Source organism: Gorilla gorilla, chromosome 6, assembly GCF_029281585.2.
Source record: "Gorilla gorilla gorilla isolate KB3781 chromosome 6, NHGRI_mGorGor1-v2.1_pri, whole genome shotgun sequence".
Lineage (NCBI taxonomy): Eukaryota > Metazoa > Chordata > Mammalia > Primates > Hominidae > Gorilla > Gorilla gorilla.
The window spans coordinates 43,562,596-43,575,861 of record NC_073230.2 but is presented as its reverse complement, the minus strand read 5'-3'; positions in this window follow the sequence as shown (position 1 = coordinate 43,575,861).

The following is a 13,266-nucleotide window of genomic DNA, read 5'->3' as shown; positions in this document are numbered from 1 at the left end:
AAAGTGCCTAGCCTTTAAAAAATATTTGCAAAAAGGGCTAAATGGGTAGTCTCTTAAAACACAGGTAACCATGACTAGATGCCTAGTGGGCCTCCTCCTGCTTCTTCTGATTGCAAGTCTCTCGCCACAACTTTAGGCTGAATTTTGGAGTCTGCTTGCTGGGGAAACCTGGTCATACCTTGGGCTAATATCCAGGCTCTGGCACTAATTAACTCCACAACCTTGGGCAAGTCACTTGACTTTCCTGGGCTCCATTTCCTTATCTAGCAAAATGAGTGGACTGGATTAGACAACCTCCAAATGTCCTTCTCAGGTATTGTATAACAAGCAGTTAAATTAAAATATCTGATATAATCGGGGATTTTTCTATTTCTCCTTGGATTTCTATCAGATTTTGTTTCATGTAGTTTAAAGCTCTGTTATCAGGTCCATATATGTTTAAGATTGTTATATCCTCTTGATGAATAGACCCTTTTATCATTATTCAGTGCACTTCTTTGTCCTTGGTAATATTCTCTGCTCTGAAATCTATATTTTCTTTTGCTAATATATCCACTCCAGCTGTTAAAAAAATGGTGTTAGCATGGTATATTCCTTTCTATTATTTTACTTTTAACCTATTTGTGTCTTTTTAATTCAAGTGGGTTCCTTGTAGGCAGCACATACTTGGTTCTCGCTTTTTAAAGGAAATCCCACTGCTCAGTCTCTGCCTTTGAATTGAAATCATTTAAATTTAATGTGATTATTGATATTATTAGGTTTGAATTCATTCATTTTGGCTGTTATGAATAATGCTGCTATGGACATTCATGTGTAAGTTTTTGTGTAGATATATGTTTCATCCTTCCTGGATGACTAGTGATATTGAGCATCTTTTCATGTGCTTATTGACCATTGGTGTATCTTCTTGGATGAACTGATTATTTTTATGATTCCATTTCATCTTGCTGTTTGTTTTCTATTTGTCCCATTTTCTTCTTTTTCTATCCAAAAAGAAAACAGCCTTTTTGGAGATATAATTTGTATACTGTATACTTTTCCCATTTAAAGTGTGTAATTCAGTGATTGTTGGAATATACATAAATTGTGGAATCATAATCAATTATAAAACATTTTAATCACCCTTAAAAGAAACTCCATACCCTTTAGCTATTACCCCCAAATGCTCCCTTTCCTACTGCTGCCTTAGCCCTAAAACATTAATCTGTTTTTTGTCTCTATAAATTTGCCTATTCAGGACATTTCACATAAATCAAGTTATATAATATGAGTTTCTTTTACTTGGCATAATATTTTTCTATTTTTATCCATGTTATAGTATATATTAGTGCTTTATTCCTTTTTGTGAATTAATTCCACAATATGGATATACAGCATTTTTTTGTCCATTCATCAGTTGATGGACATTTGGGTCTTTCTAACATTTTGGTTGTTATGAATAAAGCCGCTATGAACATTCATGTATACTTTTTTGTGTAGATACATGTTTCATCTTTCGTGGGCACATACCTAAGTGTGGAATTGCTGGGTCATGTGGCAACTCTATGTTTAACTGTTTGAGGAACTGCCAGATTCTTCCAAAGTGGCTGCCCCATTTTACATTCCCACCAGCAGTGAATGAGCCTTCCTATTTCTCCACATTGTAACCAACATTTGTTGGCTTTTGTCTTTTTGCCTATAGCCATCCTGATGGGTGTGAAGTGGTATCTCATTGGGGGATTGGAGTTGCGTTTTCCTGATGACTAGTGATGTTAAGTATCTTTTCATGCACTTACTGGCCATTGGTGTATCTTCTTTGATGAACTGATTATTTTTATGATTCCATTTTATCTCCTTTGTGGCTTATTAGCTGTAACTTTTTGTATTATTATTTTAGAGGTTATTTTAGGTTTATAGCATGCATCTTTGACTTCATTTTGTCTATCTTCAAGTGATACTACCACTTCATGTGGATTCAGGTACCTTACAAGGGTATATTCCAGTTCTCCATTCTCAGCTTTTGTGCTATTGCTGTTATACCTCTGGTTAAATTAGATGCTTTCCTCTGTGTTGTGTACTAGTGCTCTGTTATCATGAGGTACCTGTCATGGGCAGCTAGAGAAGGAAAAGTAAGTGAGATAATCTTGTTGGATTTTTCACTGCTTCTGGAGGGCAAGACTGCTCAAGCTGTCAGGATCACCAGAGAGAACATCAAGCAGATTCTAGGCTCAAATGGAAGGAAGAGAGGGGAGGCCTTAGAATGCTAAAGATCCCTTAGAAATCCCTGAGGAATCTTCACTAGGTTCCTAATCTCCTGAGAATCCCCCTTCCTATGTCCCTTGGCATCAACACCATTGGATTCATGATTAATAAATTCATTAGTTCCAGTGATTACATCTGAATCAGGGTAGGGCAACAGAGAGTCTATTTGACTCTAGGTCAAATAGAACAGTTCTACCACTTACAGATACATACCCCAGGGGCAAGATACTAAGCTCTCATGAACCTCAGTTTCTATACCTGCAACATTTTGCAACATTTTTATTCCCATTGGAATAAAAATTCTTACTTTATTACATTGGTTAAAGGATTAAATGAGGTGATCTCAGTAAAAGTAGCAAGCGTGTGACATAACAAACACACCATTAATATTTATGTTGCTCCTGTATACCTCATTGTTTGTTTTACTTAATTATATTTTTACATTCTTTGTTTCCCTGGCATTCATAAAGTAGCAGGGATTGCATTACATATGACAGCCTTTGTTCTTCTTCATACTCCGAAGATTCTAGTGAGCTCAAATATTTGTATAGGATTGTCACAAACTCCCTGCTTTTCGATGTGCAGAACTGCCATTTATTGGACTGACTTGATGGCAGACATGTGCTGAGCTCCTTGCATGCCTCATTTCCAAAGCTCATTATCAACCCCATGAGGATGGGGCAGTGTTTCTCAATCTTGGCACTATTGAGACATCTGGGGCCAGATCATTCTTGGTTGTAGGGGGTTGGCCTGTGCATTACGGTATGTTTAGCAGCATCCCTGGCTTTTACCCTCTAGATTCCAGTAGCACCTCTTCAGCTATGACAATCAAAAATGTGTGAAGACATTGCCATGTATGTCCTAGGGGGCAAAATCTCCCTCAGATGAGAACCACTGGGATAGGGTTGGTGTCATTCCCATTACCTGTGAGAAAGCCAAGGTTCAGAATGGTCAAGAGCTTTTCTCAGCATCACACAGTTACTGAGTGATGGAGGCAGGATTCAAACCAGAGTCCAACTAGCTCCTAAGCCATGTGTTACGGTAACTCCAGAATATATCCTCTTTCATCTGCAAATAAAGCCTCTGATACCTTTGACATCCCTGGCTTTAAACTCTGTCTTTTGTGCCAAAGGTGTCTGGACTCTGGAGTGTCCTGTCTGAAAACCACGAATAGGTCCCAGAGGGAGAGATTAGATAGCCACAGTTCACAGACAGCGCTCAGAAGGCCACACACAACATATTGCAGGCAGCTGGCCCCCATATGTGCTTTTCCTTGACATAAAGGGCGTAATGGGCTGAATTGTGTTCCTCAAAGGATATGTTGAAGTTCTAATGCTCCGGACCTATGAATGTGACCTTATTTGGAAATAGGGTCTTTGCAGACATAATCAAATTAAGGTGAGATCATTAAGGTGGGCCCCGATCCAATATGACTGGTGTCCTTATAAGAAGAAAATGTGTAAATACACACAGAAAGAAGGCAACCATGTGAACATGGAGGCAGAGATTGTAGTGACATTGCCACAAGCCAGGGAACAGCCAGAACTACCAGAGCCAAAAGAGATAAGAAAACATCCTCTCCTAGAGGCTTCAGTGGGACCACAGCCCTGCCAACACCTGGATTTCAAACTTTGAGTGTCCAGAACTAAGGGAATCCATTTCTGTTATACAGTCTGTGGCACTTCATTATTGGAGCTTTAGGGTAACAGGACAGGAGAGCACACCTCAGGTCCCCTGGCAGCCCTGGCCACGTCTGTATTTCTGCATTTGACAGTGTTCCCTTTGATCCCTGTTCTCCAGTCAGTTATAATATCTGGCCATTAATCAAAGTCATGAAAGATATTTCATTTTGCCATGACCAACCTATGCATTAGATTGCACCTCCCATTAATTACATTAGTGCAAAGATGATCTGGCAGTGAAACAACATAGGCACCTTCCTGGGTAGCACCTGTCCCCTCAGATGTCCTCACTCATGTATGTATCAGTGGTAGGGCAACTGTGCCTTATCTTTCTTGGTAACAGGAGGTACCATATCATTCCCTGAGATAAGCAGAAGCAATTTCATAGAACCTGACTCAGTGGACTTGGCTACCTGCAGTTCATGGATAAACAGAAGGAAACAAACCCTAGACAACCACAAGTGTGATACTGACAGGAAGCAACCAAAGGTAGCCAAGGTCATCTCAAATCTTAACTCCAGAGCAGTTTATTCTGGGCAAGTGAACAAGAAGCATCAAACAGACTCATAGGTAGTTTGAGACTCTTTAAAGCTAAAGCAACCCTTAGAAGTTGTGGCATCTCAAACAGGTTCTTCATCTTTCCCAGTCAAAGGATGTTCTGGGTTATTTAAAGGATTCTGTGGACAGGTGAACTTGAGAAGTGTTCTGTGCTTTAATATCTCTCTGGGACATTGAAAAGGCCCATTAGCATATTAAAGACATTGAGACATTTGGCAGTAAAGACACCCCTTCACCTCTTTTTAGGGTGTGGTGGAACATGCCTTAGATCACTGATACATTTGGGCCCATTTCACTGTGCAGAATTTGAAGGGGAAGCTCCTCGCAATTAGATGTTTTTTCAAAGCTCACACAGATGGATTCAACTTGTGTCTTCACATTCCAAATCCAGTGCTTTTCTATTTTTTATTTTTCCTTTTAGTTTGTTAATAAACATTTGAGTGTTACCATGTGGTGACATAGGAATATAAAAATGAAAAAGGTTGGCTTTTGCCCCACGTATCGTTGACTATCTCTGGAGTAAATGAACAACAGAATAACAAATAATGGAAAGGGTATGGGGATAGGGAAGGAAAGGTGCTGTGGTTTGAATGTTTGTGTCCTCCAAAACTCACATTGAAATTTGATTCTCAATGTGGCAGTATTAGGAGGTGAGGCCTTTAAGAGGTGATTGTGGCATCAGTGAAACCCTGTCTCTACTAAAAATACAAAAAATTAGCCTGGTGTGTGGCGGGAGGCTGTAGTCCCAGCTACTTGGGAGGCTGAGGCAGGAGAATGGCCTGAACCTGGGAGGTGGAGCTTGCAGTCAGCCGAGATGGCACCACTGCACTCCAGCCTGGGCGACAGAGTGAGACTCCGTCTCAAAAAAACAAAAAAAGAAGTGATTGTGTCATGAAGGCTCTGTCCTCATGCTTAGATTAATCCACTAATGAATGAATGGGTTAATGGGCTAATGGATTGTCACAGGAGTGACATTAGTAGCTTTATCAGAGGAGAAAGAGAAATCTGAGCTTGCATGCTCATTCCCCTGTGATGAGATGCCCTGAGCTGCCTTGGGACCCAGCAGAGTCTCCACCAGCAAGAAGGTTCTTGACAGATACAGCTCCTCAACCTCCTCAGCCTCCAGAACTGTAAGAAATGAATTCCTTTTTTTAAATAAGTTACCCACTTTTGGAATTCTGTTATAAGCAACAAAAAATGGACTAAGATGGAGAGAATCACTGCCTTTGGGACAAATATGGAAGCAGTCAGTCTTGAGGAGTCAGGTTAGGTTACTGATGTTCTGCTGAGTCCCATCACAGGAACCCACCATCCCTGCCACCCACTGCCTCTCCTGAGGAGAGCTGGTGGCCAGAGGCCTGCTGACCGGGCTACCCCGGGAGGCTGCCACCAACCTCAAAAAGCTGTCTGGTCAGGGCGGCCAGCCCACAAGTTCGCCAGGCCCTTGTAATGTGCCTATTCCCCCAAAATAGAGTGGTCAGTCTGGTTCCTTCAAAATTTGAACTGGAGGCCACAGAGGGGAGGCACTTAGCAGGTGGCTGAAGATGAAAGAATGTCTAAGGAGGTGTGGGGGTATTTTGAAGGGTCCTGGGCAAGCCAGGGAAGAAAGGGGGCAGTATGAGTGAGCTAGAGAATAGCAGGGAAGGAGACCAGCAGGTGGTGTGGAGGGAAGAAGTCAGGCAACAGCACAACCATCCCCTTTTCTGGTTTCTGGGGGGAGCTGGCTTCATCATAGCTCCTGATGGTACATTTCTGAGAGGCCCATCTCCCCCAAAGTAGCCACCCCCACCCCCACTCTCCCTACTTGAGCAAGCCTGAGAGGGGCTCTTTTCTTGGTTACTAAAAGAAGCTAACTCTGTTTTTTAAGTTGAGGTAAAATATGTGTATATATACATTATATACATATACATTATGTTATACATATACATAACATAAACTACCATTGTAACCATGTTTAAGTGTAGAGTTCAGTGGCATTAAGAACATTCATATTGTGTAACCACAACCACCATCCATCTCCAGAACTTTTTACGTTTTCCCAAACAGAAACTCTGCACCTATTAAACAGTAACACCCCATTCTCCCTCCCCCAACCCCTGACAGCCATCATTTTACTTTCTGTCTCTATGAATTTGACTATACTAGGTACTTGACTGAAGTGGAATCAAATAGTATTTGTCTTTTGGTGTCTGAGCTATTTCCTTTAGCATAAAGTCCTCAAGATGCATGCATGTTGTAGCATGTGTCAGAACCCTCTTTGTAAGGCTGAAAAATATCCCATTGTATGCAGAGACCACATTTGGTTTATCCATTTATCCATCAATGGACACTTGGTTGCTTCCACTTTTTGGCGATTTGAATAATGCTGCCATGAACATGGGTGTACACATATCACTCTGAGACCCTGCTTTCAGTTCTTTTGGACATAATACCCAGAAGTCGAATTGCTGGAGCAAATGGTAATTTCTATGCTTAATTTTGTGAGAAACTTCCTTGGTGTTTTCCACAGTGGCCACACTATTGTATCTTCACATCAACAGTGCACAATTTCTCCACATCCTCACCAACTCTTGTTATTTTCTGTTTTTGTTTTTTGATAGTAGCAAGAGTCTCTCTTTTAGTAGAGGCTCTGTCTTCCATGTGGTCACCGTTGTTCTTTTTCTCAGTTTTTCTTCATGCCGAGTGGGCGTCAAGTCAGGACAGAAGTTCTGCTCTCTTCCTTCTGCCCTCAGAAAGTTGCCCTTGACTCTGAGGCACCACTTGAAAGATCAGACTCTGTGTGTTTCTCAGGATAGGCAGAGCTCAGACCTTGATGGTGGCGGGGGGTGTGGGGAGTGGCCCCTGTGCAGCCCCCTGCCCCTGTGCTGGCATGGAGTAGCAGATACAGGAAAACATATGATTCCCTCAAACCACATCCTTCCGCCTTGCTGCCTGGGGTCTGATGTCTCCATCCCAGAGTGCCCCTTCCCAGAGCTGTGACTCTGCAAGGCTTGAGGGTCCCTAACACACCTCCTCCCTTCCCCATCTGCCCTCTAACAGAGTACTGGAAGAAGCAGGGGCTGCTGAGTGGTGAAAATGTGAGCACTAACTGAGGTCTGAGAAGATGAGGTGTCCGAGTAGCCCTTCTTTGGGGTTTTATCCTGGCTCTCAGCTTTGGGTGCACTGCCATCTCCGGCTTATGCCACAGGGAGCCTCTACAGGCAGAGGTAGGTCAGGATTCCCAGGCACTCAGGCTTCCTCTTCCACTCTCCACACTTTCCAAACAGGCTTTTCAGAATGTAAGCCCCATGGGGACAGGGGGTGTCCCATTCTGTTTACTAACTCACTGCTAGCACCTGCTGGATGCCTGGCACAAAAGGCACAGTTTTAATCAAACACTTTTGATACGTCATTAACACATTAAAGTGAGTAAAAATCACTGTGTTCTTTTTTTCCCTCTTCCTCCATAAATGTCCGTCTCCTTAGTTTAGTTGTTTTTTTTTTTTTTTTTTTTTTTTGATCAACCGAAGTCCATAGTTTACATTAGGATTGATTCTTGGTGTTGTGCATTCTATGGGTTTGGACGAATGTATATGTGTATAGTGACATGTCCACCATTGTGGTATCATATAGAACAGGTTCACTGCCCTGAAAGTTCTGACTATTCATTCCCCTGTTCCTCCCTGCTAACTCCTGGCAACCCCTGATCTTTTTACTCTCTGCACAGTTTTGCCTTTTCCAAAGTGTCATATACCTGAAATCATAGAGTATCATCCTTTTCATATTGGCATCTTTCACTTGGTAATATGCATTTAAGGTTCCTCCATATCATTTCAGGGCTTGATAGCTCATTTCTTTTTAGCACTGAATAATATACCATTGTTTGGATTTATCAGTTTATTTATCTGTTCACCTACTGAAGGACATTTGGGTTGCTTCCAAGTTTTGATAATTATGGATAAAGCTGGAATAAACGTCTATGTGCATGTTTTTGTATGGATAACAGTTCTTAACTCATCTGGGTAAATATCAAGGAGCATGATTGCTGAATCATTTGGTAAGACTGTGTTTAGTTTTGTGCAAAACTACAAAACTGTCTTCCAAAGTGGCTGTACCACTTTGCATTCCCACCAGCGGTAAGCGATGGTTCCTGTTGCTTCATATCCTCACCAGCATTTGGTGTCGTCAATGTTATAGATTTTGGTCATTCTAATAGGTGTATAGTGATACCTTGTTTTAATTTGCATTTCCTGGATTATATGTAATGTTGAGCACCTTTACATGTGCTTATTTGCCATTTGTACATCTTCTTTGGTGAGGTGTCTGTTCAGCTCTTTTGCCCATTTTTAAATTGGGTTTTCGATTTTGCAATGTTGAGTTTTAAGAGTTATTTGTGTATTTTGAATAAGTCCTTTATATGTTGCCTTTTGCAAATAGTTTCTCCAGCCTGTGGCTGGTCTTCTCACTCTCTTGACACTTTTCATTTTAGTACAGCAATAAAATCAACAGAAGGCTCCCTATAATGTGGAGAATTGTATCCAGTGGTGTCCACCACAATTACTTGATGAGAGTTTTGAAAATTTTACATTTGAGTTCCACCTGTGAGATTCCTGTTCAATACATTTGAAATGAGATCCAGGATACCTTTTATTTATTTATTTTGTTTTTGTTTTTGAGATAGAGTCTCACTCTATCACCCAGGCTGGAGTGCAGAAACACAATCTCGGCGCACTGCAACCTCCATCTCCTGGGTTCAAGCGATTCTCGTGCCTCAGCCTCCCAAGTAGCTGGGATTACAGGCGCCCGCCGCCACACCTGGCTAATTTTTGTATTTTTCAGTAGAGATGGGGTTTCGCCATGTTGACCAGGCTGGTCCTGAACTCCCAACCTCAGGTGATCCACCTGCCTTGGCCTCCCAAAGTGCTGGGATTACAGGCGTAAGCCACGGCGCCCGGCCTCAGGATACCTTTTAAAAGCTTCCTTGGTGATTATAATGAGTAGCTGCGATAGGAACCATGACATTAAGAGTTGGAAAGACAACCCCATTATGATACGGGGGCTGCCTACTTGGCCTTTCTACATGCCCTGTCCCACAGCTCCATCTGAAGGCCAAATGACACCCAGAGCTCTATAATTCACTGCTAATTGGACATAACCTGTCATCTCAAATTTCACCTCTTTTGAGCTAAACCCATAAATGTTCCCATCTCCATCCAGAAAACCGCTCCACCTCTGAGCTTCCTGTCTTTGGAAGGTAGCAATTCTAATCTTCCAGTTGGCTAAACTCTTTTTATTTATTTTTATTTATTTTTTTATTTTTTTGAGACAGAGTCTTGCTCTGTCGCCCAGGCTGGACTGCGGTGGCGTGATCTCAGCTCACTGCAAGCTCTGCCTCCCGGGTTCACGCCATTCTCCTGCCTCAGCCTCCCGAGTAACTGGGACTACAGGCACCTGCCACTGCGCCTGGCTAATTTTTTTTTGGCTAAACTCTTAAAGTCAAATTGGATTCCCCTCTCTCTCAGGCAAATCTAATCTATCAGCAATCCCTGGTGGCTCCAGCTTTAAAATACATCCAGAATCTGACCTCTTCCCTGCTTCCACTGCCTTGGCTACACCAGGTCTCTCGACTTCTGTTTTGTCTCTTCCAATCTGTTCTCATCTCTAACCCACAGTGCAGTCAGATCATGTCCTTCTCTGCTCACCACCTTCCAATGGCTCCCATTCACTCAGAGTAAAAGCCCAAGTCTTCACGATGGCCTATAACATCCCTCACAATCTGCGGTATCCCCTGCTCCACCCCTGTAGCTCTCCTCCCGGGTCCTTCCAGCCACATGGGCCCCTTTAAAGGACCTGGAACACACAAGGCCTCAGAGGCTTTGTATTGTTGTTCTCTCCTCCTGGAATTCTCTTCCCATAGAGAGCCACCAGGCTGGCTTCTTCATGTCCTGTAGGTCTTCAGAGCCACCCTGAATAAAATTTCAAACCTCCTACCCCCTCTGCCAACATTGCTATCTTTATTTTTCTCCTAAGGATGCAACACTGGTTATACTCCATGCTGACTTGCTTGTTTATTTCTGTCTGGCCCTTCCCACTGGATGCCAGTGCCATGAGGGCAGGGATATTGGTTTCCTCTGTTTGCTGCAGAGCCCCAGATCCTAGAACGGGGCCTAGTGTATAGTGGGTCTTATCCTCAGCAACTCCTCCCCACCTCTCTACCTCTCTGTTACATCTCTGTCTCACAAGTCCTGAGGCATCTTCCTTTTTACTCTCTCTCATTTCCACCTTCTCTACTTGGTCTCCATTGGCCAGAACTATTGCTAAAAGCCTGAGGTCTCCTCCCATTCAGTGCCTTGTCACAGCAGCCAAAGGTCTGCAGGTCTTTCTAAAAGGCAGATCTGCGGCAGTTCCTCAGATACCCCTTAACTCTCGGGACCCTGTTCAGACTTCCTGGCTTAAAACAGAAGGTTTCTGCTGATGCAGCCCCAAGATGCTTCTGCAGCCCCGTGTCGGGCCCCCCATCACCTCCATGCATTGTGACCTGGGCTGGTTTTCCTCTCCTTGCCTTTGCACATGCTGTTCCTTCTGCCTGGCGCACCACCCTCACTTCTGTACCCTCCCTTCCTACTCTGCATCCAGGAAGCTCTGATTTAGCCTTCAAATTCTAGCTGATGGAACCTGCTTCAAGCAGCCTCCCCAGACCCCCAGGCATATGTATATATATAAGCCCTCTCTCTACATATAAGCAATATATATATTGCTCCCCTAACTCCTTGGGCAGACTTCAGCAGTACAATCCTGCACCACAGCCAGTTATTTGCTTGTCTGTCTCCATCATTAGTCCAAGTTCTCTGCATGCCTAGGCCTGGCACACAATAGAGACTCTGTATATGTTTCCTGGGTGAATAAATCTCCGGAAACATGGAACAGTGGCCCAACTCTGCAATAATGCTCCAAATGTACATGGCACTTTTGCCAGCTAATGAACTCACTGTTTATTAGTAGCAAGAATGTTCCAGAGTGTGTCATGGCAGGAGCGCCTGAACACTGGGACAGAGGAGAGAGCTGACCTGTCAGGGGTCCCAGTGGCTCCAGTGGGACTGGCTAAACTGCCTCCAATATTTATACTCTCTGTTTTTGTGGGTGTGTGTACATATATGTAAATATATTAAAATATGTCCATGTATTTATATGCATTTACAAATAAATATGTTCTACACACCTGTATCTCTATGTGATTGCAGGTCTTGGAGGCATCCTTGGGGTTTGGCTGGCTGGCTACTCTCTGCTGGCCTCATAGACTCCTGTACTTGGTTGAGCCTTCTGCCTTCAGGCAGGTGAAGGGATCGACCATCCAAAAGGATAATGTGGTCACTTTTTCCCAAAGTCTATAGAACTGAAGTCTTTACTTAGATGTATGTTTCTAATATGTAGGGCCATGCCTCAAAATTTCTTCTTGTTAATTTAACTCCACTTTCCTCTGTAGTCATAGAAGACCCCTGATCAATACTTTCATGGAAAAATTCTGATACGTTGGAGACAGTAATTACATATATCACATTAGCCATTTTTAACCTTTCCCCCCAAATTGCCTTTGTGATTTAGAATAATGATTTAATTTGACATCTACTGAGTGTGTAGTTCATTCATTCATTTAGAGACTCCACTGATCATTCAGCAAATGCTCACTGGGTGTCTACTCAGTAGGGGTGATACGTGATGTACAAGTAAACAAATCAATAAAACGTTTGAATAATGATAAATGCTGTGAAAAAAATAAAATGTGTACATGTGACAGAGTGCAGGGACAAGGGGGTTATTGCAAATGCGATGGGCGGGAGCACATCTCGGCAGAGGTGACATTAGAAATGAAACCTGATGCTAAAATGAGCCAGCCTCAGGTGCCCTTGCCGAGTGCCCTGTCCCCCACCCTCCCCTGCACATGCTCCACTGACTGCGGCTGTTTATTTGTGCATTTGTCTATTTGTCTCCATGTCACCCAAGACCTGGCTCCCGGGGCCCGGCCCAGATGTGGCCCACCCTTTCACCCTCATATCCACGTGCAGTGTTTGGTAAATGGGTGGAGTTCAATACATGTTTGTAGCGCTGTTGAACAACAATGACTCAACCACAAAGTAGATAGTGGCCAGTCATATGATGGAAGGTCACAGTGCTATGATGAAGAAATGAATTTCTGGAACCAGCTGAAAACTATATTTGAACTATTGGGTTACCAATTAATAATTCTCAGGAAAGAAAAACATATACTGTCAGGAAGGATTTAGAGGACATTACGGGGGGTGGGGAGTCGTAATGATTTGGAACACTGCTGAAAATAACATTTTAATGTCTTCGCTGCTAATTCCATCATCCTTGTTCCAGAAGCCATGGCTGTCCACAGCTAGAAGGGCTTTGTACTCTGAGCACGGTGAGGCTACAAAGCCTTCTATACTTTAAAGTGTGGCCAGAGCTCATCACAGCGCCAGAGTTGGCAGATGAGAAAGCCACGTTTATTGAGCCAGCAAAACTGCCAAGTGTGTGACTCAGCCCGTGGGAACCTGGTGTGCCTGCCGGTGCAGCCAGCGTGCAAAGAACAGGCACACTCCCAAAGGGGTCTGTGAAGGCGGACCATTGGTATACGTTGCCTCTGAGGACCCCGGCATCTAACAAAAATTCCAGAAATATAATTCAGTAATTCTCATCCGAAATCCCATCAGTTGGCTCACCTAGGGAGTTATTTTTGTATCAATAACAAATACCCTTGTGGTAATTCCAGATATCTGAGCCCTAGTGGTGGCTTTCAGAACTG